General features: G+C 40.5%; 1 pseudogene; it reads left to right on the top strand.

The window, feature by feature from the left end:
- Positions 1 to 27563, top strand: part of LOC141413633 (NACHT, LRR and PYD domains-containing protein 1-like) — a 125402-nt pseudogene that overhangs the window by 94116 nt on the left and 3723 nt on the right.

Genomic DNA, 27563 nt, shown 5'->3' with positions numbered 1-27563 from the left:
ACTGGATTAAAAAGGAACATCCAACAATCTGATGTTTACAGGAGACCCATCTCAATGACAGAAACAAGCACTGGCTTAGGGTAAAAAGCTCAAAGAAGATTTAACAAGCCAATGGCCCCAAAAACAAGCAGGAGTAGCAATACTTATCTTGGACAAAGTAGACTTCAAACCTACATTGACCAAATGAGATAAAGAAAGACAACATTGATCAAATGAGATAAAGATAATAAAAGGAGAAATACACCAAAAGGAAATAAAAATTATCAACCTATATGCACCCAACGTCAGTGCACACAATTTCATCAAACATACTCTGAAAGACCTAAAAACATCTATAGACTCAACACAGTGGTAGTGGAAGACTTTAATGCTCCCCTATCACCAATAGATAGGTCATTCAAACAAAAAATTAATAAAGAAATTCTAGAAGTAAATCACACCATAGATCAAATGGACCTAGCTGATGTCTACAGAACATTTCATCCAACTTCTGCACAATATACATTCTTCTCAGCAGCCCATGGAACTTTCTCCAAAATATCATATCTTAGGGCACAAAGCAAGCCTCAGCAAATATAAAATAGAAATAATCCCATGCATTCTATCTGATCACAATGCATGAAAACTAGAATTCAAAAACAAAAACAACAGTAGAAAACATGCAAACAATTGGAAGCTGAACAACACATTGCTCAATGATCAATGGGTCATTGATGAAATAAAAGAAGAAATTAAAAGGTTTCTTGAAGTTAATGAAAATGAAAACACAACCTACCAGAACCTATGGGACACAGCAAAAGCAGTCCTAAGAGGAAAGTTTATAGCCATGAGTGCATATATTAAAAGGACAGAAAGATCTCAAATCAATGACCCAATGCTACATCTCAAACTCTGAGACAAACAAGAACAAGAAAATCCCATAACAAGCAGAAGGAGAGAAATAATAAAACTAAGGGCTGAAATTAATAAAATAGAACCAAAAAAAAAGCCAAACAAATAATCAATGAAACAAAAAGCTGATTCTTTGAAAAAATAAACAAGATTGACAGACCCCTGGCAAACCTGTGTAAAATGAGGAGAGAAAAAACCCAAATCAGTAAAATCAGAAATGTAAAAGGGGAGATAACAACAAACACCACAGAAATCCAGGAAATCATCAGACTCTACTTTGAGAACCTATATTCTAATAAGTTTGAAAATCTTGAAGAAATGGACAAATTTCTAGATATTTATGACAATCCTAAATTGAACCAAGAGGATATTAATCACCTGAATAGATCTACAACACAAAATGAAATTGAAGCAGCAATAAAGAGTCTCCTAAAAAAGAAAAGTCTGGGACCTGATGGATTTTTCTGCTGAATTCTATCAGACCTTTAAAGAAGAATGAGTACCAACTCTCCTTAAACCTTTCTGTGAAATAGAAAGGGAAGCAACACTGCCTAACTCATTTTATGAAGCCATATTGCACTCATCCCAAAACCAGACAAAGACACCTCCAAAAAGGAGAATTATAGGCCAATCTCCTTAATGAACATTGATGCAAAAATCAATAAAATAATGGCAAACAGAATCCAACAACTTATCAGAAAGATCATTCACCATGACTAAGTCAGCTTCCTCCCAGGGATGCAAAGGTGGTTCAACATACATAAATCTACAAATGTAATACAGCATATTAATAGAAGCAAAGACAAAAACCACCTGATCATCTCAATACATGCAGAAAAAGCCTTTGATAAGATCTATCACCACTTCATGATAAAAGCTCTAAGAAAACTAGGAATAGAAGGAATGTACCTCAACATTGTAAAGGCTATAAATGACAAACCTATAGCCAACATCATACTTAATGGAGAAAAACTGAAACCATTTCCCCTAAAATCAGGAACAAGACAAGGGCACCTACTATCCCCACTCTATCCAACATAGTCCTGGAATTCCTAGCCAGAGCAATTAGGCAAGAAGAAGAAATGAAAGTAATACACATAGGTAAAGAAATTGTCAAAATATCCCTATTTGCAGATGACATGATCCTATATCTTAAAGACCCAAAAAACTCTACCCAAAACTCCTAGACACCATCAACAGCTATAGCAAGGTGGCAGGATACAAAATCAACTTACAAAAAGCATTAGCTTTTCTGTACACCAACAACCAACAAATTGAGAACAAATATATGGAAACAATTCCATTTACAATAGCCTCAAAAAAAATCAAATACCTAGGGTAAACTTAGCAAAGGATGTGAATGAGCTCTACAAGGAGAACCACAAACCCCTGAAGAAAGAGATTGAGGAAGACTACAGAAAGTGGAAAGATCTCCCGTGCTCATGGATTGGTAAAAATCCAAAACATAGTAAAATGGCTATACTACCAAAAGTAATCTACATGTTTAGTGCAATTCCCATCAAACTCCTAATGATTTTTGAAAAATCTACCCTGAAGTTCATTTGGAAACACAAGATTCTGCAATTAGCCAAGACTGCAATTCAGCAAAAAGAGCAATGCTGGAGGTATCACAATACCCAACTTCAAACTATATTACAAAGCAATAGCAACAAAAACAGCATGGTACTGGCACAAAAACAGACATGAAGACCAGTAAAATAGAATAGAGGACCCGAATATGAATCCATACAGCTATGCCCACCTTATTTTTGACAAAGTCACCAAAAACATACGATGGAGAAAAGACAGCCTCTTCAACAAATGTTGCTGCAAAAAGTGGTTGTCTGCCTGCAAAAAAATGAAACTAGATCCATGTTTATCACCCTGTACTAGTATCAACTCAAAATGGATCAAGGACCTTAATATCAGACCCAAAACTCTGAATTTAGTACAGGAAAAAGCAGGGAATACTCTGGAAACAATAGGTGTAGGCAAGGACTTCCTCAATAGAACCCCAGAAGCTCAGCAACTAAGAAAAAGGATGGAAAAATGGGACTACATAAAATTAAAAAGCTTCTCCACAGCAAAAGAAATGGTGTCTAACTGAAGAGACCACCCTCAGAGTGGGAGAAAATATTTGCCAGCTATACATCAGACAAAGGACTGACAACCAGAATATACAGGGAACTCAAAAAACTAAACTCTCCCAAAATCAATGAACCAATAAAGAAATGGGCAATTGAACCAAACAGAACTTTCTCAAAAGAAGAAATTCAAATGTCCATAAAAAACATGAAAAAATACTCACCATCTCTGGCCATAAAGGAAATGCAAATCAAAATGATACAAAGATTTCACCTCACCCCTGTTAGAATAGCTATCATCAAAAACACCACCACCAACAGGTGTTGGCACGGATGTGGGGAAATAGGAACCCTCATACACTGCTGGTGGGAATGCAAGCTAGTACAACCACTCTGGAAAACAATATGGAGGCTTCTTAAAAATCTAAACATAGATATGCCATATGATCAAGTAATCCCACTCCTAGGGATATGCCCAAAGGAATGCTACTCAGGTTACTCCAGAGGCACTTGTGCGGCCATGTTTATTGCAGCACTATTCACAATAGCCAAGTATGGAAACAGCCAAGATGCCCCACTACTGACAAATAGATTAAGAAAATGTGGTATTTATACACAATGGAGTTTTACTCAGCCATGAAGAAGAATGAAATTTTATCATTGCAAGTAAATGGATGGAACTGGAGAACATCATTCTGAATGAGGTTAGCCAGGCTCAGAAGACCAAAATTGGTATATGGACTTTAGATCTAGGGCAAATGCAGCAATGTTGTTGTACTTGGGCACACGCTAAGGGGAGAGCATATACAGGAGGAATGGGGATATGTAGGAAACCCAAAACTTGAAAGTGTTTGTTGTCCCCACTGCAGAGGAGCTAATACAATAAATAACCTTAAAGTGACAGAGATCAATATGGGAAGGTGATCGGGAAGTAGTGAAGAGGTCAGGTAAAGATGAATCAATTCGGGTTGTAATACACTCGTGCATGGAAGCAATGCTAGGAATCTCTCTGTATAGTTGTCCTTATTTCAATTAGCAAAAAGGCTATATCTTTCTTATTATTGCCTTTTTTTCTTTTATTCATATGTGCATACAATGTTTGGGTCATTTCTCCCCCCTTCCTCCGCCCCCTCCCTTACCCCCTCCCCCCCACTTCCTCCCTCTACCCCCTCCCATCTTATTATTGCTTATGTCTACTCTTCAACAAAATTAGAGATAGGGCAGAACAGGTTGTGCCTGGAAGTGAGGGGGCTGGGGGAGAGAAGGAAGGGTCTGGGGGGCAGGGGGGGAGATGGCCCAAACAATGTATACACATATGAATAAGTGAATAAAAAATAAAATAAATGTATCTTAAGACATAAAGTAAATCTTAACAAATACAAGAAAATTGAAATAATATCCTGTATTTTATCAGACCACAATATAATAAAACTAGAAATCAATAATAAGAGAAATTACAGAAAGACAAAATACTCATGAATGGGCAAATTAATTGAACAGACAATTCATTGAATAAAGGATTAGTATCCAGAATACATAAGGAGTTCTAAAAATTGAATGCCAAAAGAACAAACAATTCAATTAATAAATGGGCAAATGAATTGGACAGAAATGATCTTTCTCAAAAGAAGTACAAATGGCTAACAAATACATGAAGAAATGTTCAACATTCTTAGCCATGAATGAAGTGCAAATCAAAATGACATGGAGACTCCATATCACCCAGTGAGAATGGCAATATTCAAAGAACAAATACTGGTGAGGATGGGGGATCTCTTAGGCACTGTATGTGGGAATGTAAACTAGTTCATCCATTCTGGAAATCAGTATGGAGGTTCCTCAAGAAACTAAAATTGTCCTACCTTATGACCCTGCTATACCATTCTTGGCCAAATATCCAAAGGGGGGTAACTCAACATGCAGGAGAGATTACCTACACACCCATGTTTATTGCAGTACTATTCACAATCGCCATGCTGTGAAATTGTTACTGGATGTGTGTTCTTAAAGGGACCCTGGTCCAGAAGTTCTTGGATCCTATGTCCCCCAAACTGTTGGGATATGTTTAGAGGAACAGTAGGCTACAGGGGAAGGTTCACAGGAACATCTGAAATGTCAGCCAAGTTCCTTGTCCTTGGGATGTCACACATGACATCCTAAAAGGTGCAGAACTATTACTCCTCTGTGGCCTGCCAGTAAATGCCATAGAAAGTTTCTCAAGAGACTATGTGCACTGTACTTAAAAAACATCTTCTCTATATTTACTTCCATTTTTTCTCCTTTATTTTATCATAGTTACATTTACTTACATGTGCATACATTGTTTCTGCCACCTCCCCCCTCCCACCCCAACCTCCCCCTTCCCCCTCCCCCACTTCCAGGTAGAACTTGTTCTGCCCTCCTCTTCTCTGATTTTGTTGAAGAGAAAACTTAAGAGATAATAAGAAAGACAGCATTTTTGCTACTTTGAGATAAAGATAGCTATACAGAGAAATTCCTAGCATTGCTTCCAAGCACTTGTGTATTGCAATCCACATTGGTTCATTTCTACCAGAACTCTTTGCTACTTCTTGGTCCCCTTCTCATAGTAGCCTCTGCTAATTTAAGATTACTTTATTCACTCCTCAACAGGGAGCACATCAACCACATTTAAGTTTTAGGTTTCCTTCCCTTTCCCTATTCCTCTCGTGCATGTTCTCCCCTTAGTGTGTGACCTACGTCCAATACTATTGCTATATTTGTCTTAGGTCTATAATCTGCATGAGGGAGAACATGTGATTTTTGGCCTTCTTAGCCTGGCTAACTTCACTTAAAATGATGTTCTCTAGTTCCATCCATTTACTTGTGAATGATAAAGTTTCATTCTTTGTGGCTGAGTAAAATTCCCTTGTGTATGAATACCACATTTTCATGATCCATTCGTCAGTTGTGGGGCATCTTGGCTGTTTCCATAGCTTAGCTATTGTGAATAGTGCTGCAATAAACATGCATGTGCAGGTGCTTTTGTTATAACTTGAGTCACATTGTTTCCGGTATATCCCTAGTAGTGGTATTGCTAGATCTATGTTTAGATTTTTAAGAAGCCTCCATAATGTTTTCCATAGTGGTTGTACCAGCTTACATTCACACCAGCAGTGTATGAGAGTTCCTTTTTCCCCACATCCTCGCCAACATTTGTTGGTGGTGGTGTTTTTGATGATGGCTATTCTAACAGGGGTGAGGTGGAATCTTATTGCGGTTTTGATTTGCATTTCCTTTATGGCCAGGGATGGTTAGCATTTTTTCATGCGTTTTTTTTGCCCATTTGGATTTCTTCCTTAGAAAAAGTTCTGTTTAATTCAATTACCCACTTCTTTATTGGTTCATTGATTTGGGGTATATTTAGTTTTTTTAGTTCCCTTTATATTCTGGTTATCAGTCCTTTGTCTGATGTATAACTAGGAAATATTTTCTCCCACTCTGTGGAGGGTCTCTTCAATTTAGAGACCTTGTCTTTTGTTGAGCAGAAGTTTTTAATTTCATGTAGTCCCATTTGTCCATCCTTTCTCTTAGTTGTTAGACTGATGGAGTTCTACTGAGGCAGTCCTTGACTATTCCTATTGTTTCCAGGGTATTCCCTGCTCTTTCCTATACTAACTGCAAGGTTTCAGGTCTGATATTAAGGTCCTTAATCCACTTTGAGTTGATAGTAGTACAGGGTGACAGGCATGGATCTAGTTTCAGTTTTTTGCAGGCAGATAACCACTTTTCCCAGCACTATTTGTTAGAGACTGTCTTTTCTCCATCGTATGCTTTTGGTACATTCATCAAAAATAAGGTGGGCATAACTGTGTGGATTCATATCTGGGTCCTGTATTCTGTTCCATTGGTCTTCATACCTGTTCTTGTGCCAGTACTATGCTGTTTTTAATTTGTTATGGTTCTATAGTATAGTTTGAAGTTGGGTATTGTGACACCTCCAGCATTGCTCTTTTTGTTCAGTATTGCCTTGGCTACTCATGGTCTTTTGGGTTTTCAAATGCACTTTAAGGTAGAGTTTTCAATCTCTGTGATGAATGTCATTGGAATTTTGATGGGTACTGCGTTGAATATGTAGATTGCTTTTGGTAGCATAGTCATTTTACTATGTTGATTCTACCAATTCATGAACATGGGAGATCTTTCCATCTTCTGTAACCTTCCTCAATCTCTTTCTTCAGTGGTTTGTAGTTATCCTTGAAAAGGTCATTTATGTCGTTCATCAAGTTTACTCCTACGTATTTAATTTTTTTTGAGGCTATTGTAAATGGAATTGTTTTCCTGTATTCTTCTCAGTATGTTGATCGTTGGTGTATAGAAAGGCTACTGATTTTTGTAGGTTGATTTTGTATCCTGCTACATTGATGAAGTTTATTGTGTCTAGAAGTTTTGGGGTGGAGTTTTTTGGGTCTTTGAAGTATAGGATCATGTCATCTGCAAATAGGGTATTTTGACAGTTTCTTTACCTATTTGTATTCCTTTTATTTCTTCTTCTTGCCTAATTGCTGTGGCTAGAAATTCCAGTACTATGTTGAATAGGAGTGGGGATAGTGGGCACCCTTGTCTCATTCCTGATTTTAGGGGAAATGGTTTCAGTTTTTCTCCATTAAGTATGGTGTTGGCGCACAGGAAATCAATGTGAGTCAATGCCCTGTATAGCTATCCTTATCTCAACCAGCAAAACCCCTTGTTCCTTCCTATTATTGCTTATACTCTCTCTACAACAAAATTAGAGATAAGGGCAAAATAGTTTCTGCTGGGTATTGAGGGGGGGAGCGGGAGGAGGTGGAGTGGGTGGTAAGGGAGGGGGTGGGGGCAGGGGGGAGAAATGAACCAAGCCTTGTATGCACATATGAATAATAAAAGAAAAATGAAAAAAAAAAAAAAAAGTATGGTGTTGGCTGTAAGTTTGTCATATATAGCCTTTACAATGTTGAGGTACATTCCTTCTATTCCTACTTTTCTTAGAGCTTTTATCATGAAGTGGTGTTGAATCTTATCAGTCTTTTTCTGCATGTATTGAGATGATCAAGTGGTTTTTGTCTTTGCTTCTATTAATGTGCTGTATTACATTTATAGATTTGCATATGTTGAACTATCCCTGCATTCCTGGACATATCTTTCTGATATGTTGTTAGATTCGGTTTTTCATTGTTTTATTGGGTGTGTTTGCATCGAGGTTCATTAAGGAGATTGGCCTATAGTTCTCTTTTTGGATGTGTCTTGTCCAACTTTGGGAGGAGTGTAATGTTAGTTTCATAGAATGAGTTGGGCAGTGTTGCTTCCCTCTCTATTTCATGGATAAGTTTAAGGAGAGTTGATATTAGTTCTTCTTTGAAGGTCTGGTAGAATTCAGCTAAGATTCCATCAGGTCTGGACTTTTTTTTTTAGGAGACTCTTTATTGCTGCTTTAATTTCATTACATGTTATAGATCTATTTTGGTGGCTAATATCCTCTTGGTTCATACACATCTAAAAATTTGTCCATTTCTCCAAGATTTTCCAATTTATTGGAATACAGGTTCTCAAAGTAGTCTCTAACAATTCCCTGGATTTCCTTGTGCTTGTTGTTATCTCTTCTTGTTTGTTTCTGATTTTACTAGTTTGGGTCTTTTTCCTCCCCATTTTAGTCAGATTTGCCAGAGGCTGGTCAATCTTGTTTATTTTTTCAAAGAATCAGCTTTTTGTTTCATTGACTCTTTGTATGGTTTCTTTGTCTCTATTTCATTAATGTCAGCCCTTATTTTTATTGAGTGGTAGTGGGAGACTTTAATACCCCTCTATCAGCAATAGATAGGTCATACAAACAAAAATCAACAAAGAAATCCTAGAACTAAACCACACCATAGACCAAATGGACCTAGCTGATGTCTACAGAATATTTCATCCAACTTCTGCACAATATACATCCTTCTCAGCAGCCCATGGAACTTTCTCCAAAATAGATCATATCTTAGGACACAAAGCAAGCCTCAGCAAATATAAGACAATAGAAATAACTCCCTGCATTCTGTCTGATCACAATGCATTAAAACTAGAACTAAACAACAAAAACAACAGCAGAAAATATGCAAATAATTGAAGACTGAATAATACATTGCTCAATGATCGGTGGGGGGGGGGTCATAGCAGAAATAAGAGAGGAAATACAAAGTTTCCTGGAAGCTAATGAAAATTAAAACACAACCTACCAGAACCTGTGGGACACAGCAAAGGCAGTCCTAAGAGGAAAGTTTATAGCTATGAATGCATATATTAAAAGGACAGAAAGATCTCAAATAAATGAACTACATCTCAAACTCCTAAAAAAGCAAGAGAAAGCAAAACCCAAAACAAGCAGGAGAGAAATAATAAATATAAGGGCCAAAGTTAATGAAATAGAGACCAAAAAAACCATACAAAGTATCAATGAAACAAAAAGCTGGTTCTTTGAAAAATAAACAAGATTGACAAACCCTTGGCAATCTGACTAAAATAAGGAGAGAAAAGACCCAATTAGCAAAATCATAAATGAAAAAAGGGAGATAATGACAAATGGAAATCCAGGGAATCATCAGAGACTACTTTTGAGAACCTATATTCGAATAAATTGGAAACCTTGAAGAAATGGACAAATGTCTAGATACTTACAACCATCCAAAACTGAACCAAGAAGATATTAACCACATAAACAGATCTATAACATGTAATGAAATTAAAGCAGCAATAGTCTCCTATATTTACTTCTAAAAAGCCCTTTGTAACTAAACTTACCTTTCTGCTCTGCTAAGTAGCAAACAAATGTTAAGGTCCAATAATTCACTTAATAAAAGATGACAGCAGCCAACATTTGGGGCTGCTCTCTTCTGAGGACAGCCCTGCAGGTCACTCAGCATCAAAGTGGTGTCTGAGTACTTTGTTTTTCAGTGCACTGAGGCAAGTAGTGCCCCTGTAAGGATCTGCCACATTGGTCTCCAACACCTCATGCCTCGAGCCCAGGGAAGGGAAAGGACACCCACTTATATAGTTTGGAACCGCGGGCACTAAATGCCTGTGATGGAATGAAAGTAAGAAATTTCAAACTCACAGTATCCTAATGCTTTGCCCTTTCACTTTCTTTCCCTTTCACCCTGATGCTTCATTCTTTTGCTTTCTTTTCCTTTTTCTATAGGTGCTTCACTTTCTCACTCACAGTACATAAACAGCAATTGCATAGTCTTTTACATTCAGCTGGATGTAAGGTGTCAGAAAGAGATCTTATTGTTTTTCTTAACACACCTTATCATCACTGTCCATGGTACCCAGCAGAAGAATCGCTTGATATTAAGGATTGGGAACATGTGGATAGATGGCTGAGGAATGATTTAGGCACCATTAAGATTACTCATTTACATATTTGGAATCTCTACCATTTGGGCATCCAAGCCTTACAGAAAAAACCCACCAAAAATAGATGGACCAACTTGCTGCTACCTGCAGCTAATCTACCCACACTTCCTCCTTAAAGATTTCTTGCTTATATGGAGCCCTGTTCCCCTAAAACCCAAAAAACATCAATAAACTCCCCCCAAATAAATGCCATTATCTATGGTAGAGCAAATGTCTAAAGAAGGACAGGAATTAGAAGGTGTCATGTTCCCTGTAATAAGGGTACAAGGTCAAACACCAAGACACAATCATCTCCCTTCTTCTGTATTCAAAGAACTTAAACAAAGAAGTAAAGAAAATAGAGTTAGCAGCACCTTTACAAAAGACATTATGAAAGGCATTGGAGGAGGATATGATATGAATCCTTGGCAAAAATGTTTCAATTCCTCTAAATCAGAACAAACACATTATTGGAACTTGTTCTGATTGTCAGCAGCACTCCCTATATCATTATCCTCAGGGAATTAACCCTAGAAGGCTATCTTCCAATTAACTTTGTCAAATGGATGTTGCACATATCCCTACTTTTGTGCTCCTTCAATTGGTCCACATCACCGTGGATACTTACAAGGTTTTATTTGGACAACAGCACAACATGGTGAAAAGGTTTCCCATGTTACTCAACATTCATTAGAATGCTTTGCCATAATGGGCAAATCAAACGAAATTAAAACAAATAATAGTCCTGCATATATATCTCATACACTTGCTGAATTATTTTCACAATGGGATATTAAACACTATACAGGAATCCCTTATAATCTTCATGGCCAAGCAACAGTAGAATGTGCCAATGAATTATTAAGATTAACTCTTTTAAAACAAAAGGGAGGGAACAATGTCCCAGCCAAGAACAGATTACATAAAGCATTATTCACCTTAAATTATCTTCAATTATATTTTAATTTTCCTTCAGCTTTTCTTAAACATTTTTGCAAAAAAGACAATTTTCCTAAACCTGGGGTATAAGGAACCAGGAGGGGATCCAACTTGGTTGGGTCCTGTTCCTTTACTAACTTGGGGGCAAGACCATGCTGCTGTGCTTTCTCCAACAGACCCATTGTAGATACCTGTATGAAATCTGATACCCAATTCCATCAAATGGCAGTGACTTCATTGACTGGGATGCCATCACCTAAGAAGAGACATGCAAGTAACACCCAGCACACGATGTTTATCTAGGCCATAAGTAGGGGTGGTGAGATGCAAGCAGGACTGAAAAATCAAAAACCTGCCATTCCTCTTTGTTCTAGACCTTGGTTGGAAATAGGGGTTTTGATGGTTTTTCATGGGACATTTGTAGATCTAACAATTATACAACCTTTGGATTATCATACAATCTTACCCTAGAAAAATGGGGGTAATGGTTATGGAATCCAATAAAACTTGGAAAGGGAAAAAATGGAATCGGTCTATACCCTATCAGTATCCATTCTATCAGGGGCATATTCTCCTGTAAGAATAACATCATGGAGAACAGAGCTACCCTTCATCAAGCACATTTACAGACATGCACCTGCCTCCTTCACAGGGGGTAATTTACATGAAATTTAACAGATTCCACCCAAGATGTCCTCATTTGCACCACTCATCCATATATATTTTTACTTACATTAGAACACCCAAATCATGACAATCATAACCTTACTTTTCAGGAGAATGTAACTTGGCTAACCCCCTGCTTTACCACTCAAAATGTAACTGAAAAGAATTTGACACGTGTGTTTGTGGCACAACAACGTGCACAAGCATGGCTTCAGACAATCTGACTAGACCCTGGGAAGGTGGATCAATGTTCCAACAACTTGTAACTGCTTTTGAAGACCAGCATAAACCATCTAAAAGAGTCATAGCAGTACTCATATCTGCAACCCTTGCTGCAACTGCTCTGGCAGCCACGGCTGCCACTGCTGTGCCTCCTTATCTATATCCTTAAAAATGGCACATCAGGTTAATCAATACATGCAAAATACTACACTTAAATTGGAGGGACAGGTGCATATTGATCAACAAGTTCTAACATGACTGGAAGCCCTGAAGGCTGCTATTCTTTGGTTAGGAGAATGTCAGCAGTGTTATGGACTAGATCCAGACTATCACGTGACACTGGGCTCTGATCATGTTGTGTAACATCCCTTCCTTATAATTGTAACACTAACTGGAATAATATTCATCTCCAACTTTTAAACAGTTTTAATAACCCTTTAAACTCTTCCATTGAACATCTCCATCAATGCTTGCTGACCCAAATTCACAAATTACAAAAAGATTTCCAACAATCCACCATAGCTACATTAAATGACTTATCTTATTGGCTTAACCCCCAAAACTGGTTTAATGGCTTTACTGTATGAACTTGGATAATGACTGGCATGGCTATAATTGTTGTTTTTCTCATAATAGTAAAACTGATTATCTCTCTGTTCTCTCATCTTCACCAATCTGAAGCAATGTTGGCAATGGCTGCATATTTTCTCACCAAAGAATCCTTTCCTGCCACTTCCACTCAGCACAACAAAGAGGGAGGAAATGCTGGGATATGTTTAGAGAAACAATTAGCCTCAGGGAAAGGTTCACAGGAAAAGCTGAAACGTCAGCCAAGTTCTTTATCCTTTTCACACACGACATCCTAAAAGGTGCTATTACTCCCCTGTGGCCTACCAGTAAATGCCATAGAAAGTTTCTCAAGAGACTATGTGTACTGTATTTACAACCGTCTTCACTATATTTACTTCTAAAAAACCCTTTGTTACTGAACTTGCCTTTCTGCTCTACTAAATAGCAAACAAATGCTAAGTTTCAATAATTCACTTAATAAAAGACAACACCAACCGACCTTTGGGACTGCTCTCCACTGGGGAAAGCCCAGAGGTCGCTCAGCATCAGACTGGTGTCTGAGTACTTTGTTTTCAGCACGCTGCTGAGGCACCTAACAGAACTGGACAGAGACACAATTGCAAAACAGTAGCAAAGCTTTATTGAGAGAAAAGGAAAAGCCAGGCACTGGTGGCTCACACCTGTAATCCTAGCTACTCAGGAGGCAGAGATCAGGTGGGTCACTGTTCGAAGCCACCCCCAGGCAATTAATTCCACAAAACTCTATCTCGAAAATACCTAAAACAAAAAAGGGCTGGTGGAGTTGGCTCAAGGTGTAGCCCCTGAGCTCAAACCCCAGTACCGCAAAAAAAAAAAAAAGAAAGAAAGAAAAGGAAAGAATAGACACAACAAAAGAAAAAGTGGTGGGCCCCTGAGCAGGTGGCTCAGAAGCAATGATCTTTGTTCAAAGGAATTTATAAGTTTTAAGAGCAAACAGCAGGAAAATCTGGACAGTCTTTGCAGGAGGGGCTACGTAATGATAGATTTGACTGAAAGTCTTAATATTCTTTGCATGCACTTATGCCAATTCTCAAGTCTAATTGTATATATGAAAGGAGACCAATAATCATAAGGTCATAAGTAAAAGTCTTTACCTAAGAAGTCAAATTGAGAATAGGTTTCCCTTTACTGTGCACGAGTCATTTTTAGGTCTGAACCAGTTAAGAGGCTCCCTGATATTTTGGGGCAATTATCTCTTCAAAGGAATTTACAACTAAAAGAGACTTTAAAACTGAGGGACTATATGAGGGGAGAAGGAATTCAGCATGGGGTGGCCTTTCGCTGAAGAGGATGGAGTCCCATGGCAGGTTACCTTCCCTGGTGCTAGCCTACTTCAGAATCAGCCCAGGTGCCCAAGAAACAAACGATGGATAAAGAAAATGTGGGATACATACACCATGAAGTATTGTTCAGCCATAATGATGAATGAAGTTATGTCAGTTACAGAAAAATGAATGGAACTGTAAATCATCATGTTAAGCAAAGTAAGCCAGACTGAGAGCAATAAATGTTGTCTGTTCTTTCTTACATGCAGACAAGATCTAAAAAATGACATCAATGTAAAATAAAGGGGAACTATTTGGGGATGGAAACCAGTTAGAGCAGGGGAGTGCAAAAGGAGGGGGTGAATATGATCTAAATACTTCATATACATATGTGAAAATAGCATAATAAAACCCATTAAAATCATTTTTAAAAGGTAGCAGGAAGGAAAAGAAAGAGTAATAGAGGAGGTGAATTTGATCAAAGTCTATTATACAGAAATATTGCAATGAAATATCTTTGCACAATTAATATGTTCCAATAAAAAAAGAAAAAGTATGCACATGGTCATTATAAGAGAATGGGAAAAAACAGCTAACTGGCTAGCTGTATGGAGAGTCCTTGGGTTTTCATAGGGCAGACCAGTACAGGCAGAGCTTGATAGAAAACAAAGCCTGTGTTTAAAACAAATGCAGCTCAATTATTAAAATGCAATTCTTGATATTCTGTATAATTAGAATCTCAAAGAAATTAAATTCTAGGAAAGAATTAAGATGCAGCTTTTGAAATGATTCTGAACATACTTTTCTTCTTGTTTTTATGATTCATTAATTGCAAACTAGTGTTCCTGCTCTCCTAATGATAATCTAACAGAACTCAGCTTGTTTTACACAATTTGGCTTTAACTTTGTGACATGACGGTGCACAATATGGACTCATTCATGTCAAGATGTGATAACGTCAGGACGTGCCGGCACACAAAGGGAGAGTTTGAGAACACACCCATCCAAACTGGGAACATCCATGCACGCTCATGGACGTAACCAATCTGTTATGCCACAGGACAGACTACACCAAGGAGCACACGCCCTGGTTGACACTATAAATGCTGACCAGCCACCAGAGGTTCTCCGCATCCTCCACACTCAGCATTAAGAGACAATTCCTGTGCGCCTCTCCTCGCCAGCTTTCTCCCTGCTCTGGCAAGTGAACCTGTTTTCGGTCGGTGACGCTTTCCCCGAGGATCCCTTCTCCCTTTGGTGAGCACTTGCACGTGCTCCATAAATGTGTGAGCTGAACTTGTGACTCTGGGTCCTCCTTCATGTGTGTCATCGGCCAAGTGTGGTTGACCGCAGCAATTGAGTGCACGCTTTCTGGGCCGGTTAGCTACACTTTGTAACTATGGGCTGGCAAGATTCTCTGTGAGTGAGCTTCTGGTCTAAGATGCTACCTATCACAATACACTCCAAGCAAATTAGCCTAAAGGGCACTTTTTCTAAGCCTCTTTTTGTTCAAATTGGGAAAGAAAAAAAAAGAGAGAGGTTTTTCCTCTCCATTGCCTTATCATGGGGCACACCTATCCTCCCCCATGAGAGATCACATCACAGAAGGATTAACCAGTAATGAATTCAAAGAAAAAAGTTCATTAAGAGACAAGGGGGAAATTTGGAATGTCCTACCAAAAGCAGTGACTAGAGCAAAAGGGATCATATAGAAAGAAGAGGCTCAGGCACATCCTCCCACCAGGTGGTGCTATTAGATAGCTCCAACCTTGGCTCCTACTTGTAGTTTCAGGGATTTCCTGGGGGAGGGGAGTTATGTTCTTTTGTTTTGTTTTTGTTTTTGTTTTGAAGCAAGGTCTCTCTAGATAGACCATTCTGGCCTTGAACTTACGATTATCCTGTCTCAGCCTCCCAAGTGTACCACCATGCCTGACTTGCTCATGCTATTTCTTTCATGCACAGGCATAGGCTCCTTTTTTTCAACTCTAGATGGAATTTACACACCAATCCAGCAATAAACAGTCAACCAGATGACACAGTGCCCCAAATCCTTCCAGACTGAGGAATGGACAAAATGAGGAGAAACTGTAACAGGAGTTTATTTGAAACTGTCTCTTAATCCCCTTCCCTCCCTTGGGCTTCTGACGATCCCTAATCCTTTTTGCTGAAGAGAAACCTCTCCTCCAGTTCTGGTTAGCTAGCTGAAGGACAGCAAAGTCCATTGTGAGGTTTCCACCCAGAAAAGAGAAAAGAAAACACCACTGAATGATAAATGCTCCACTCACAGCATGGACTTCCTGCCCATTGTCTGTCTGTGCTGCCCTTTTTTTCCTCCCATAAAAGCTTTGTGCCCACAAAATCCCTAAAATGAAGCTTTGAGATAGAGTCACCTTCTGTCTTCTTCAAGCCAGCTCTGAATAAACCTGGTTCTTTCACCAACTTCTGTCTCCTGAGTTTTCAGTTAAGTGGTGAACAATATAGACCTCAGATTCCAGAAACAGGGCCAATCTTGGAGTAGGAAAAAGGTCAAAGCAAATAATTTGGAATGGTAGAGACAGAAATGTGCATCTTTTGGATCCCAGTTCTAATAGTGACAGCTGGGGGTCAGGGATGTAGGTCAGTGATAGAGCCTTGCTTAGCCTGCATGAACCCGGGGTTAGATCCTCAGCACTGCGGCAGGGTAGAGTAGGACATGAGACATTAGAAGTGGAAATGCTCAATAATAAGCAATAAAAAAGATGACTTTCCATTCCCACCTTCATCCTTACCTCAGCTGGTTATTGTGCCCTAGGGACTGAAGTATGCATATCCTCAAGAAAACTGCCTGGCCCACTGCCTCCTTTGACCTGAAGGGGAATCACTAAAAGTTGTAAGAAGCAGAAGTGTATGTTGCCAGGACCCAAAATTAACTATTTTCTTAATGTCTCTAAGTCAAACTGATAACAGAACACTATAGCGATAGGAATTATTGGGATGTACCAGGTGCTAAAGAGGCAGGCTCGTAAACAGGGATTTTGGAACTCTACACCATGAGGTTTTCCCCAGCCCATTTCATTCCAAACTCCTTGTCTTTGCAGTCACAAATTTTTTTTCAATGATAAATCCTTTGCCCTTGGAATTCCACTCTTGATTACTGTTAGGTTCAAACTGTTTAATGAAGCGAGGATAGATGAGAAAGAAAAGGAACTGACCTCAACAGACTGGATGGGCCTTTATTAAAAGCCAGAGAGGGGCACCAAATACACCAGAACGAATCCAAAAATGAGTGGTACACGGTTGTAGTAAAGCAAGGTCCTTAAGTAGGGAGGGGGGAGGAAAAGAAAGGTCACCAGGTAGCTGGTTCTAGGAAGGGAGAACAGGGGTCTGGGTGGGTGAAATACGTCATTTTGCAAGTTGTGCAATGGTTCAGGGGAGGAGGGGAATTTTGAGGTAACCTCAAGGCAGGGTTATTTGTTCAAGTCTTTTGTAAACTTCCAGTTACCTCTCAAGTAAAAGTACCCCTCATATGATACAATTAAAATACCTGAGAGGTAGCATAAGTGCATGCACAGAGCGCCCCATGTTGCATAACAAGACCTTGTCAATCAAACCTGTCAATCACCGTAGCCCATCCTGCAAAGACCACCCAGATTTTTCCCATTTGCCCTTTCAATTTATAAAGGCCCATAAAAACAAGGACCGTGCACTTCTGTTCCACCTGGCCGGGATCCACCACTGCTTTTTCCTGCAGTCCTTTCCCTTCACTTTCAATAAACTTCACTACCATTCTCACATTTTTTGCATCTTGCCTGATTTCTTCCCTTTCAGGATTCAAGTGCCTAGAAATCTTCTGACCAGAGCCTTCAGAAACCACTCATCCAGTAACACTCAGACACTAGCTAAAGGGCTGTTTCCACTAAGCCCCTGTCCTGTTTTACCAGTTTAAGTATCCTCAATGTTAAAACACTCAGCTTGCCTCTTCTCATGTATCCATGTCCACATCTGGGTGCATAATAAGCTTTGCTGGTCTCTACCTCAACATGTCATGAAATTCTTTTCTTTGACAAAGTCATGAACACAGTACCTAACTTTAGGACCTCTCCCTCTGGAGACTTCATTGGTTCAGCTTGGTCCTGGTAATGAAGGAAAGAAGAAGAAAGAGGGAGAGAAAGAGGGAGGAAGGAAGGAGAAAAAGAAAGAGGAGAGGGAGACAGAAGGAAGGAAGGAGAAAGAGAAAGGAAAGTGTTAGGTCCCTGGCATTCTTGGGGCAGGCAGAAGGTCCTGAGGCTAGCACTGAAACCAGACCCCCTGATTTATGACTGTTTGCCCAACTCCCCTGCTTGTTTCCCTGCTTATTTCTCTGCTTGCAAAACCTCAGGAACTTCCAGTTACTCAACTAGTCAGGCATGTCGACCTGTTCCATCTGGTGATCACAGATAATCAGAGACCAGAGATTCTCCCTCCCACATGGCTTGGCCCCTCCTATAAAGCCCACTACCCATTTCAGCCAAGCTACTGCACTCTGAACCCGAAAGAGTGACAGCCCTGTGGTCTGGTTCCAATAAATCTTTCTTTTCCACACGTGGCATGGTCTTTATTCAGCAGTTCCTTACAGAAAGAAGGAAGAAGGAAGGAAGGAAGAAGAGAGAGAAAGAGAAAGATGTTAAAACATCCATAAAAACCCCAGCCTTCACCTGAGCAGCAAGCTACCGGTTTCCAGGCTCTGCTGCACTGCTCTAGCTGTAGCCTTTCCTTTCTAATAAATCCCACTTTCTATACCAGCTTTGGCTCATCATTCAGCTGCCTCATGAGCCGGTTAACTGGCCATAAAGGCAAAGACCCTTGACCCCGTCCTGCAACACTTCAACACCGGCACGTAACAGAAAGAAAGAGAGAAAGAAAGAAAGTGCAGGCTGGGATTTTGAGGGACAGGCAGTGGCTCTGTTAATGGCAATGATGCAGTCTGTGGTCAGAAGATTTCCAAATTCTTTGGATCGCACGTGGAAGAATCCATGGCAGGACATGAGGGTGTAACAGAGTTATTTAAAGTTAGGGAGGGGAATTACAAAATGGGGGATGGTAGAACCAGGTGGAAGCTAGAAGCAGAGAGAGCATGTTTCTCTTTTTCCAGGTGCTTTTCAAACTTATGCTAACCTATGGGAAGAGGAGAACCTGGTGATTCCCCACCAATAATCACTGAGTGGAGAGGAGCATGGGTAATCCCTGGGCCAGGTGAGAGTGGATTGAGTTGTCCCTGAGCTATGGTGTGAATAACCTATACACATTTGCAATTGCAAAGAAGGCTCAGAGAAAGAGAATGTTCAACCTGAAACACAATATTAAGTCATACATGTTCTAAGAGTCCCATACTTTCCCTAATTCTAGCCTGCTCCACTCTACTACCTACTACATGTGTGATTTTGGAACAATCTAAACTGCTCTGGACTTCAAATTTGGATATGTAAGTTTAACAGGGCCTCCTACAAAATTGACAAATTTAAAAAAGAGCCCCAACCTGTACTTTTTTGTTTGTTTTGTAGGTATTGTGGTTCAAACTCAGAGCTTTGAGCTTGTGAGACAGGCTCTACCACTTGAGCCACACCTCCGGTCCCCTCCCTGCATTTTTAAAGTTGCTCTTTCCTTGCAAGTTTCAAGTCATGCTGGAAAACAACTCCACTCCTCTCCTCAGTTCTAGCACCAACAGAATGGGCAGAATGAGAATTGCTACATACCTCCCAGCATTCAGGCCCAGGTCCAGGTCTAACTGAATATATATAGGCATATTTCTTGGCTTTTGTTCTCCTTCTACAAAAAGTGTATAACTGATGTAGTATAGGGAAGACAGATTTCTAGCCCGAGTGATTGCCTGGTTATAGCCAGACTGTGAATATTTTGTTGGGGTTTTTTTGGTCTTGTTTTTCTTTTCTATTCTACTTCACCATCATTTGTCTTTTGTTAACTAGGCTCCCAATGCAGGGGTAGAGATGAAAAAAGCCAGTTTGTTGGGATTCTCCCCAACCTCCCAGGCCAAGCATCTGGCCAGGGCCCCCAGTAACGGAATTGGTGATCATGAAGTGACATTGCCTTCTGATGGTGTTGGATACAATGCTCCCAAAAAGTAATGTCTGTGATAATTGGCCCTGGATGGAGGGAACAGATAAAATGGTCCCTGTTGCTGTAAAGCTAGTTTTGTTTCAAGACCTTCCTTTTGGGCTGGTGGAGTAGCTCATGTGGTAGAATGCCTGCCCAGCAAGTGTGAGGCTCTGAGTTAAAATTCCAGTACAAAAAAAAAAAAAGCAAGGTGAGACCTAAGGTGCAAAGGAAAACCAGGATGTTTGGAGGTGACAGTTGTGATTTGCATGAGAGTGGAAAGTGCTAATTCTATCTCAGAGGCACCTAAGAAGAATTTTAGTTGGCTGGAATCAAAAAGTGTGATCTAATTTTAATGTGATTGCTTTATGTGTTTTTTTGTCTATCAATTTGTTTGTTGGTCTGTGTTTATGATCATTGAATTGATAGAGTCTAAAAAAAAAAAATGTGCCTGCAGCAACTGTTCTATTAAAAGTTTGCTTGCATTCCAGTCCCTGGACCCTAAGAAAAGAGACAAATGCTCCCTCTGGCCCACTGTAGGTAACTAGAGCCTTGATGGATGTGTCAGGGTGACAGATCAACTATGCAAAGTGGTCTCACAGGAAGCCATTTCACAACCCATTTCTGGATTGGAAGGAACTCTTAACTTGTGTTGGGGGGATGTTGCATAGAAGGAAGTAGTTCTCTCTCCTTTCCCACACCCCCACACCTTGAGCTACCCCACATCCTTTGATATTTGGAGCTTCCTGAGACATGTAAAATGGAGTAGCTGGTCTGTTGGTGACACTCTGGAGGGAATCTCCATTCAAAAATTAAGTCTTACTGACCCAAAACATCTCCTGAGTACTAATTATTGTTTCAGCCACCCAACAAGCCCCTCACAAAATGAGTCCTGAAAACTACATTGGGAAAATTTATTTCAAATCTCAACATGGTAAATGCCCCAAGAATTCCTAGAAATAAATTTGGCCAGGTAGCAGTGGCCACTTCATATAAGATAGGAATCTCCCTTGCATTTTTTGAGCTCATCTCATGTTTTTGTTGTTGTTATTGTTTTGTTTTGTCTTTTTCTGGCAAATTTGCTTTTAGGCTGTGCACACTTAAATTAGTAATAATTTTTGTTTGGTATGCCTAATTTAAAACATTTCTTGTGAAGAGCTATAACATATATCTTAGACTACAGTTATAGTATTAACATATAAAGGCCTTTAGCTATCTAGTTTTGTTTTTGCCTTTGCTTTTTTTTATTTTTTTTCTGCTGCCTTTACTAAGATAACCCGTTATTCAAGGCTGCTAGGGGGTTTTATTTCAGCCAGTCCTGGTTGGAATACGGACATTTGAGTTAACTTTCAGAATGTGTGGGGCTGTATAAAAGAGAAAAAAGGTAAAATGGTTTCTACAGCTGTGTAAAAACTTTAATGCAAAGCTTATATAAGACTTGTTGATGCACAGATGACACACACAGGAATTTCAGGTGCTCAGGGTTCTTGAGCCCACTCTGAGAATGAAAACCGAGGCAGACTCCAGCAGCAGAGGTCTGAAAGATTTTATTTGTACAGAAGAGAAGAGAAAGACTGCATAGTGGGGAATGCAGGGTGACCCAGAAACCGGTGGTCCTGTGGGTCAGGTTGGAGATTGGGTTTTATAGCCTTTTTGAATATTGCCTGAGGGTAGAGATGTCTCTCAGGTACAAACAGAGGTTTCCTGGGAAGGAGAGGTGTCTCCTTGACCACTTATCACCTTTTTGGGACCTCCTGCAGTGGGTCCTTCAATCTCCCCTCTCAATGGTCGCCCTAACTGTTGTTAGGGATAGGGACAATGAAGTCTATTCAGGAACTGATTCCTGCTGACAGGCTAAGTGGCTCCTGGAGCAATCTATTGAAACTCAAGTTTCTACACTGGTATGGGACTAAATAAAATCCTGGCTCCCCTCCTGGACTTGGTTCCTACCCTTTCTGGGGCCTATGGTTGGTATTATTCTCTTGTGTTTGGGCCTTGCATTTTAAACTTCCTTGTCAAGTTTGTTTCTTCTCGCCTAGAATCCATCAAATTACAGATGCCTCTGATGGAGATGAAAATGACCTACTATCGTGGTCCCCTTGATGACCCCTCTTGTGGTCAGCCTTTATCTGGGAGACAAGTCATTCCTAACTGCCATCCTGTGGCCAAAACATTTATAACCTGGGGAGTTTGGAGAAGTCACTTAAGATCTCTGAAAAGCATTTTCACTTCCAAGAGTTATAATTATTATTAGGATGTATATTGCTATTTACTTTTGTTCAATGGGCCCTTTTGAAGGACTGAAGGATGGACTGCGGGAGGTCCCAAAAGGCAATAAGTGGTCAAGGAGACATTTCTCCTCCCTAGGAAATGCCTGTTTGCATCTGAAAGGCATCTCCACCCTCAGGCAACGCAAAATAGGCTATAAAACCCACTCCCCACCCTGACCCTCGGGATCACGGGTTTCCGGGTCCCCCTGCATTCTCCAATATGCAGTCTTTCTCTTCTCTTTTCTCCAACTAAATTCTCTACAAATAAAATCTTTCTGACCTCTGCTGTTAGAATCTGTCTGTGCTTTCATTCTCTCAGAGCAGGCTCAAGAACCCTGAGCATCTGAAATTCCTGCATGTGTCATCCGTGCATCACTTTAAGAATGAAAGTATTTGCCTGTTTCATCCTCCTCCTCATAATCATCATTGTCAATCTAAGAAGAACAAACAACTGTTCCCAGGCCTGTATTCAGCTGTCAGTTTGCATTAGCTTACACATCACTCACCACCCTATGAGATGGGTGGTGTCATTACTCCTATTAACAGATGAGGAAACTGAGATTAAGGTGGTTAAATAATTTCCTCCAGTAACCACAGTCAGAGAGCAGAAGAGCCAGGACTCAAACCCAAGACCTCGCCGTTGTGTGTGGCTACTCTACTGTACCCAGAGCCCCTGCACTGGGTCTGGCATCCAGGAGGTGCTCAGTGAGTTTGTGTGATTTGGTGTCTGCCTCTCTCCCTTCTTCCCAGAGTTTACTCCCCCATGACTGGCTCCTACCACTGTCCTACACGGGTCTTGGCTTTGTGGTAGAAGGGCAGTGACCATCAAGATTGAGTTCTGTGCCTGGGACCCCTTCCTGGGCAGGACTGTCATGCACCACAGCTGGATGGTGGCAGGAGCTCTGTTTGACATCAAGGCTGAGCAGGGAGCTGTGGCTGCTGTGCACCTCCCTCACTTTGTGACCCCCCCAGGGTAAAGGAAGGGAGAAGGAGGAAGGTGATGATAATGAGAGGGCAGAAGAGGGGAACAGCTTCCTGAACAGGAGAAAGGGAATTATGTAGCTAGAGCCTGAGATTTTTCCCTCATTGCACTCTTGTAGACATATATTCTCTGAAGTACAGGTCTCCCCGCCTTGTAATTATTTTTTCCTGAGCTTACCTGAAAGTTTCCCAAAATGGAAAGTGTTTTGCTCAATAACAATACTAACCAGAATTTATTAAGTGCTCTTTACATAGACTGTAAAACCCAGGGTTCCAGCAGGAAACAGGCGATATGCTCAGTTGTGACATTTGAAGAGATTTTCTTCAAAGACAAGGCTATGTACAAAGAAAGGCTGAGTGAACTAACAAGGAATATTTAGTGCCCAAGATCTAAAGTGAGAAGTCATTGCCACTCCTGAAGGCAGTGAAAAGATACAGTATCAACAGATTCCATTTAAGAGCTGGAGACAAGGAAAAGTGGCTTCCTAAGAGAAGATAGTGATCAAAGTATTCTGACTTCAGTCACCTCCAAAGACTTTCCACAGATAAAGTTCCAAGAAATTCAAGTCACAGTCAAAAATTTCACAAAGCAGGCTTGCTCTGGTCATACCTCTTGTCTCAAAAAAAAAAACCTCACAACCTCACAAAAAGTAGACAAAACACCACAGGTAAGAACCAGCAGAAGCCTCAGGTATCAGAATCAGCTCCTTAAATATTTCAATCATCAGAATTACAGAAATAGAACATAAAATAAGTGTGTATAATATGCTCAAGAAATAAGTGGTCTTAAAAATGAGAAGTAAGAAAAAATTTAAAATAATGGACCAAATGAAATTGACATAAAATATTTAATTTAATACATCACAAAAGATTAAGTAATGTGGAGGATACCATGAGAAGGCTTCATATACATCTAATCAGGATTCCAAATGAGATTCCAGTCTCATTTGTTGAGGTCAGAAAAACTCAGTAAACAATTGGTACTGCTCACCGGGAAGACAGCATGGAACAGGAGAAACAGGCCAGACTCAGAGCCCAGCGAGTCCGGGAATCACAGCTATATCCGTTTGGAACTGTCTTGCCAGGCACCTGGAAGCTATTGGGAAGATTCCGGAGTAAAGCAGGGTTTGGGAGGGAGGCCCATGATAGCTCTGGAGGCTGTAGAGGCCCATTCAGACAGGAGAGGGTAACGATGGCTCAAACAACAGCTACGACAAGTTATATTTCTCAACCTGATCATCTGCAGTGTAATGAATGTAGCCACTACTACAGCCATACAGACTCCTCCTCTAGTGAGACCTGCAATAATCAATGTCCCTATGGGTTTGAGCAGGGCCAAATAGGTCGGGCAATGGAGGGAGAAAAAGGAGAGGAAGACCTCATTTGCAGGATGGACAGTGACCTCTCACATGGTGTTACTTTCTCTCTTCATTAACTGGACTTCTGCCATCAGAGCCCAGGAGAATTCCAGCTCTTCTCTGAGATCTTCATTGGCCATGTTGGCTCAAGGATCAGGCAGCAAATGAGAGACAAGAGAGATGGGACACTAGTATAGGAGGCTTTGCTGAAACCAGGTAAAACCAAAACAAGTCCAGAAAGCTCAGAAAAGGGAGGAAAAAAAGCCAATGAGCGGGAGGGGGTATGGTATGAACTATCACAATTTATTGATGAGAGAAAATAGCCCAGAGAAATTATGTGACTTTTCCTTTTAAAATCTTCTTTTTTTGTTTGGTTTGGTTGTTTGGAGGTTTTCTTGAGACAAGGTCTTGCTATGTTGCCAAGGCTGGCGTCAAAATCACAAGGTATGCAGGCTGGTCAAACTTGTGATTCTCTGCCTCATCCTCTGGAGTGCTGAGATTACAGGCACCACAGCTGATTTGTGTGGCTTTTTTAAGTTACCTAATTGGTATGACTGTAATTTAAACTCAAGTCAATCTGACTCTAAACCCCATTTTCTTTCTCATGAACCCTGGTGTCCACCACACAGCCTTGAAATTAACAGATTGACATCCACAAGGCCATTGGCACAGTTTCTCATGATGGCTTAGATGTGAAATGAAGGAACAAGCACTATATGTTTCTGTGGTTGATGGATTAAACCACTTTTGTCAACATCACATACTCACTCCTGGATCAGGCATTTTTTTCAAGGTAGACTAGAGGAAATCAAATAATGAACATTCAGGAGTGAAGAAACCTTACAGTCTTAGTCCAGCACCATCAGCTACAATACCAGAATCCCCTACTCAGTGTTTTGAGGACCATCAGCCCTTCTTAGCTGTCAGACAAAAGTAGTGGCATCTCCTCAGCTGCTGCAAACAGGCTTCCCCAGGTGGTGAAAGAGGATGCACTTTGCTCAGTGTTGGCTCAGTGCAACCACAAGTGGAAAATTAACCAGCCCAGTATCAGAGCTGGGTTGAACCCCACTCCAGCACTTACTTACCAGGTGATCTTGGGAAAATTACTAAGCTCATTTGAGTCTGGGGTTCCTCATACACAAAATGAGGATCATAATGACTGATGGGATTATTGGAAAGATTAAATGAAACTGGGTCTGTGAATACTTAATGCCGTGAGCCTTAACAAAGGGTATGAATGTTGTTCTTTTTCCATTTTTTGTTTTGGGGGCACTGAGAATTTAATTCAGGGCCTCACATTTGCTAGGCAGGTGCTCTTACCACTTGAACCACTCTGCCAGCCCTTTTTTGTGGTGGGTTTTTTCAAGATAGGGTTTCATGAACTACTTGCCTGGGGCTAATAACTTTGAACCAGCCTTCTGATCTCTGCCTCCTGAGTAGCTAGGATTACAGGTGTGAGTCACCGGCACCCAGCTCTCTCTTTTTCTTTATGTTATGCCAACCTCTTCCTCCAATCAGTCTCCACTCTGTCCCTTGGAGCTCACCAAAGTCTATATCCTTCCTCATGGAAAAGCCTCTGATATTGGAAGACTGGGATCATGACCTCTCTTATGCAAGTTAAACATCATGGGTTCCTCTTATATTTTCATTTTTACATTCTTGGCTACCCAGTCACCTTCCTCAGTAGATGTTGCATTTCATGCATGAATCAGGAATGACCAAGACTGTGCAGTCAACAAACAGTATAAGGAACACCCCTCCCTCTGTCCTAATGGACCCAGGGCTTCTGTACCACAAACTAGGTGCTTGTGCCACTTCCCTGCACTTTTGGGTCACACTGGACTAACAGTCATGTCTGCTTAAACTCTCAGTCCTTGTTCACATGAGATGCCCTCAACTCCCCCTTCATTTGTTTAAATGCCTTCACTTATTAAAATTATTAAAAATTCCCTCATTATTACCATGTGCTAAGATTTGCTTTATCTTGATTTTGACATCCAAATCCAGAACACACATCTTTGATCTGTATGAGTGTAGTGGATCAAATAAATTCAAAGAAGTAGATTTCTGCTCAAAATAAGATGTCAAATAGCCTAAGCAATTTAGCAATGGACTTGGTTAGTTCTACACCAGGGATTCGGTTCAGTCTAAAACAAGATAAAACCAAATCTAAAATGATGTGGGAGAAATTTCTATTACTCATTCCAATGCCTTCTCTCTCTTCATTAGCCTATGATCGTAGCCTCAGGGCCTCAGTTTCCCAACAGGAATAGGAAGGGCTTCACCTTGGTCATGACTAAGAACACTTCTAGTTCTTACTCCAGATCCTATCAGAGGGTGTTCCAGTGGACCAGTACCAAGGAAATCTTCAACCTCTTAAAAGCAGCTTTACTTCCAAAACAAATAGCAGTAATTCACTTCCCCGGACATCAAAGGTCAGAGGATCAGGTTGCTAAGGGAAACCAGAGAGCTGACATGGCCCTCCTTCCTTCTGAACACCCCCTATACTCACCTACCGAGAATTCACAGGCTTCAGAGAGAGGATATTGCTTAGATCACAGAGGATGGTGGATAACTCCTAAGAGCAAATTATTTCTTCCACAGAGTAGCCAATGGAAGGTCCTAAAAACCCTACACCAGACCTATCACTTGGGGGTCCATAAGACACTCTCCATGGCAGGGCGACTATTCGAGGGGATAAAACTTGGAGACACTCTCCAGGATACGATTAGGATGTGAAATCTGTCAGTGTAACAACCCCTGCAACACTGCCCTATCCCTGGAACTCAGAGGCGGGGTACATATCCAGGGGAGGACTGGCAGCTTGACTTCACCCACCTGCCA

The sequence above is a fragment of the Castor canadensis genome, chromosome 11 (assembly GCF_047511655.1).
Source record: "Castor canadensis chromosome 11, mCasCan1.hap1v2, whole genome shotgun sequence".
Classification (NCBI taxonomy): Eukaryota; Metazoa; Chordata; class Mammalia; order Rodentia; family Castoridae; genus Castor; species Castor canadensis.
Note: the sequence above shows the minus strand (reverse complement) of the source record. Positions and strands in the feature narration are given on the sequence as shown.